Here is a 5,801-nt window from a genome sequence, read left to right as displayed (position 1 = left end):
AACCCAATCAACAAATGGGCCAAGGACCTGAACAGACACTTCTCAGAGGAGGACATACAATCAATCAACAAGTACATGAAAAAATGCTCACCATCTCTAGCAGTCAGAGAAATGCAAATCAAAACCACCCTAAGATACCACCTCACTCCAGTAAGATTGGCAGCCATTATGAAGTCAAATAACAACAAGTGCTGGTGACGATGTGGGGAAAAGGGTACACTTGTACATTGCTGGTGGGACTGCAAATTGGTGCAGCCAATTTGGAAAGCAGTATGGAGATTCCTTGGAAAGCTTGGAATGGAACCACCATTTGACCCAGCTATTGCCCTTCTTGGACTTTTCCCTGAAGACCTTAAAAGAGCGTACTATAGGGATACTGCTACATCGATGTTCATAGCAGCTCAATGCACAATAGTTAGACTGTGGAACCAACCTAGATGCCCTTCAATAGATGAATGGATTAAAAAATGTGGCATTTATACACAATGGAGTATTACTCAGCACTAAAAAATGACAAAATCATGGCATTTGCAGGTAAATGGATGGCATTAGAGCAGATTACGCTAAGTGAAGCTAGCCAATCCCTAAAAAACAAATGCCAAATGTCTTCTTTGATATAATGAGAACAACTAAGAACAGAGCAGAGAGGAAGAGCATGAGAAAAAGATTAACATTAAACAGGGATGAGAGGTGGGAGGGAAAGGGAGAGAGAAGGGAAATTGCATGGAAATTGAAGGAGACCCTCATTGTTATACAAAATTACATATAAGAGGATGTGAGGGGAAAGGAAAAAAACAAAACAAGGGAGAGAAATGAATTACAGTAGATGGGGTAGAGAGAGAAGATGGGAGGGCAGGGGAGGGGGGATAGTAAAGGATAGGAAAAGTAGCAGAATACAACAGTCACTAGTATGGCAATATGTAAAAACGTGGATGTGTAACCGATGTGATACTGCAATCTGTATACAGGGTAAAAATGGGAGTTCATAACCCACTTGCATCTAATGTATGAAATATGATATGTCAAGAGCTTTGTAATGTTTTGAACAACCAATAAAAAAAAAGATATGAGCAGAGTTAATCAGGAGAAGCAGTGTGTAGGGAAGAAAAACAGAAACAGTCCATGGTGAAAAGGAATATTAAAATGAAGCAGGATATTTATTTAAAAGCAAAGTATATAAATAATAGAATAATGCCCAATACCAAAGAAAAATTTTGCTTTCTCTGCTAATTAATTAGATCTGCCCTAAAATGCAGTCCCCATATTCATACCTATCTAAGATTTGTTAAAAGCTGCTATCTGACCTTTAGTAAAACATTGAACTAACAAGCAACCAGGTTTTGCTTATTGATATAGGAGGAGGTCAAGAGCTGTTGAACATTAAAAAGAGATCCTTATTTACTTCTTCCTTTTTCCATTTGAGGAAAATGAAACCAAATGCTGTCAATTCAGCCTTTTTCTGTGGCAAAAATGAAAGGAAAAATTAGACTAGAATTTTTATCACAGTAAATAAAGCCATGGCAACTTCAAATTAGCTGAAGTGTCCAATATAATTTTCTAATATCACACATGTATATAAACATGAACTTCTGTGGCATTATAAAATCACAATGCCTTTACCAATACTAAATGTATTTATATCATTGAAAAATGATGCAAAATAATTCATTTGATTTGGAGCAATGTTTGAAAACTTTTTATGATAGAAACCTGTAAGCATCTCTAAAAAGAAAAAATAGTATAATAACCATCCCCCATATTCAACAAAGAATCAATATTCCATCATCTTTGTGTCATATATTCACATAACACACATAAATTTTCTTTTCGCTAAACATTATGCCATTTCACTGTTAAGTTTTCAGCTCACATCTCTATCATTTTATCAAAGGGCAATATTTGTAACCTAGTCACCAAACCATTAATTCATCTAATAAACTAGGAGGTTGAGGTAAAAAGACTGAAAGTGTGACATCAACCTGGATAACTTATTGAGACCCTGTCTTAAAAATAAAACAAAAACAGGGCTGGGTATCTCAGTGGTAGAGCACTTTCATATATATACAAGGCCCTGGGTTCAACTCCCAATACCACAAAATAAGATGTACTCCATGTTTGTATAAATATATCAAAATATACTGCAGTACATAACTAAAAGAGCAAATAAATATTTAAAAAATTATAAAAACAAATTCTTAACATCATCTCATATTTAGTTTAAATACAAATTTCTCCTTTTATTTCAAAATGTCATTTTTCAGTTAATTTGTGTTAATCAGGATTTACAAAGTCCACTGGTTGCATTCAAATATGGCTCTTAAGTATCTACATTCTATTACTGAATTTCTTCTTTTTAAAAATTCTTATGCTATGAATTCATGGGATAAACTTCATTCTTTGTGCTGAAGAATACAGCATGGTTTTGATTTGGTATTGATGAGTACTTCCTCACTGTACCATTTAACTTGTTTCTTTCTTCCCATAAACTGTATATTGTCTATAGTTGGTTAAGATCTTGAGGCTTAATGCAGTTCAGGTTCAATTGTATCTCAGATGAGGCAACTAATGTCTAATTGTTGTGTGTGTGTGTGTCTGTGAGAGAGAGAGAGAAAGATTGAACCCAGGCTGCACTACATATGAGCTCTATTTTTATTTTGGGATGGGGTCATGCTAAATTGTGCAGGCTGGCCTTGAACTTATACTACTCCTGCCTCAGCCTTCTAAGTAACAGGGAGTACCAGCATGTGGCACTGTGCCCAGCCTTTTCAACTCTTCCATTTTTTACTGATGTGAGAGTAAGTATTGGTCTCATAGGCTATCAGCCTAGTCTTTCCATTATGAAATTATCAACCTTTCACCTAATAGTTTGTTATCTTCAATGATTGTTTCTATAATGGTTGCAAAGATAATGATTTTCTAATTGTGTTCTATATTAGCTAGAATTTTTATGAATAGGAACTTCCCTTTATGAACCATTATTTACCTTCATATACTATTCATACAGGAAATGAAGAATAAACACTTGATTTTCCACTTTACCAATTTTCACCTTAATTTGTGCAAGCTCTAGAGACAATAATTTTTAACTGTCATTACAAACTCATGTATTTCAGTTAATTACCATAACATTTCTTTTAGTTATTGCCCCATCTTAGTCCAGTTTCTTTGACACAAAGCAGTTTTCCATGATATACTCTGTCTTCTGGTACAAAAAGAGTTTCGGGTTAATTTTGCCCGATTCTGGCTCCAGACAGAATCTATGATTTCCCAAAGAAGCTTTAGTTCTTTTTTATCAAGTTATTTTACCAATGCACTCTGGATTCTAAAGGGGATCATTGCATCTAGGTTGTCCTTTCAGTGGGCAAATTTGGGGAAAACACTTTATAGGAAAAAGGTATTATGTTCATATTGTATTTTCCTATTCACATCTAGGATTGTAAGTTTTTTACTTCTTTGATTTTATGCTTATATCTCTTCTTTCACACTGAAAAACCTTGATTTCTAATGACAGAAAAAATACTCCCTTACTTTACCTAAAATATACTATAATAATTGCATAATGCCTATGTTAATGTTGCTACTAACAATAACTTCATTAAATATGGTTTAATATTTCTTTGTGGTTCTTTTTATCTTCAGAATATATCCTGCTAAAAACATACAGTTCATATACTGTGCTTTAAAGTACTAAATTAAAACATTTAAGATATTCTTTTTTTCTGAATGGCTTTAACACTATTTTGATAAATAGGTTTGTTTCCATTTATTTTTATTTTTATTATTTAAAACATTAATATAGTTCAAAAACAAACTTTATAACAAGGTAGATTCTCAGAATTCTTACTTTACCTGTCTTCATACTGTTTCCTCCCTCTCTCTATAGATAATGATTTTTAAAAACTTTTAGTATAGTTTCCTATTTTTAGGTATACATAAACATGGATATAGATATTCATATTCCAACCTTCATTACATAAGAGTTAAGATACTATAATTCTCTTCAGTACCTTGCTTATTTTGTTTAACAATACAGCCTGGAAACTATTCCATTTCAGTATATAGAGCTTGTCATCATCCCTTTATACAGCTGCATAGTACTTCATTGTGTGGACTTACATTGGCTTATTTAATTGGTCTTCTATTGATGGACATTTAAGTTATTTCTTTTCTTTTGTTATTAAAATGCTTTAATAATTAGCCATGTGCATGTATTTGAGAATTTTCATGGGGAACAAATTAAATGGATAAATTAACCAATCCCAAAGACCATCATATATATATATCTTGATAGGTAATTTATTAATAATTCCATAATCATGATAATGTTTAAAATTCATAATAAAAATCATAAGCATGTTAATTTCACAATTCTATAATCACATACACCCATGATACTTAATGAACACACAGCATCATAATGATAGTGAATATAAGTGGTCACTGGATGTTCATTTTCTGTTATCATCCATAAAGCAGACCGGCATGTTACTATCAAGCTAAAGTCAATCAAAAAGGATAAAGAAGAACACTACATACTGCTTAAGGGAACCATACACCAACAAGACTTAACAATTATAAATATATATGTCCCAAACATTGGAGCAGCTATGTTCATCAAACAAACTCTTCTCAATTTCAAGAGTCAAATAGACCACAACACAATAATTTTGGGTGACTTCACACCTCTTTCATCACTAGATAGATCTTCCAAATAAAAGCTGAACAAAGAAACTATAGAACTTAATAATACAATTAATGATATAGCCTTAACTAACATATATAGAATATTTCATCCTTCAATGAGTGAATACATTTTTCTTCTCAGTAGCTCATGGATCATTCTCTAAAATAGGCTGTATACTATGCCACAAAGCAACTCTTAGCAAACATAGAAAAGTAGAGATACTACCCTGCTTCCTATCAGATCATAATGGAATGAAATTAGAAATCAATGATAAAATAAGAAATAAAATCCACTCCAACACCTGGAGACTAAATAATATGCTACAGAATAACAATGTGTTGCAGAAGACATCAAGGAGGAGATTTAAAACATTGTTAGAGGTGAATGAGAATAAAAACACAACATATCAAACTCTCTGGGACACTATGAAAGCAGTCCTAAGAGGAAAGTTCATTGCGTGGAGTTCATTCCTTAAAAGAAGAAAAAGTCAACAAATAAATGACCTAACATTACATGTCAAAGCCATAGAAAAAGAACAAATCAACACCAAAAACAGCAGAAGACAGGAAATAATTAAAATCAGAACTGAAATCAATGAAATTGAAACAAAAGAAACAATTGAAAAAATTGACAGAACAAAAAGCTGGTTCTTTGAAAAAATAAATAAAATTGACAGACCCGTAGCCATTGCTAATGAAGGAAAGAGAGAGCTCAAATCACTAACATAGGTGATGAAAAAGGAGGGAGGATCCAAGATGGCGGAATAGAGGAAGTCCTGTTTCAGGCTGCTCTGTGGCATTTAACCAAGAAAGCAGACAGGCAGCTTCTGGACTCACCAAATGGAATACAACATCTCAGAGAGTGTGAGAAGACCTCACACTCAGACAGTAGATTTTCCAGAAATCACCAGTGCTGCGACCACCAATGCAGAAATCAGAGCCTCTGGGTTCCAGTAAGTCTCTGGACTCCAGACCCAAAGCCCGCAGTTGTAGCCCACGCACGGCTCACAAGCGGCTTAGCAGAAACACCTCTCAGCACCTCTGCAGAACTCCAGACTGTGCCCGCTCCCACGCAGGTCACTGGGCTGCTACCTACCCACAGCACAAGGCCATCGCCC

The sequence above is a fragment of the Marmota marmota genome, unplaced genomic scaffold, assembly GCF_001458135.2.
Source record: "Marmota marmota marmota unplaced genomic scaffold, marMar, whole genome shotgun sequence".
Taxonomy (NCBI): domain Eukaryota; kingdom Metazoa; phylum Chordata; class Mammalia; order Rodentia; family Sciuridae; genus Marmota; species Marmota marmota.
The sequence above is the reverse complement of the archived record's forward strand: the minus strand, read 5'-3'. Positions refer to the sequence as shown.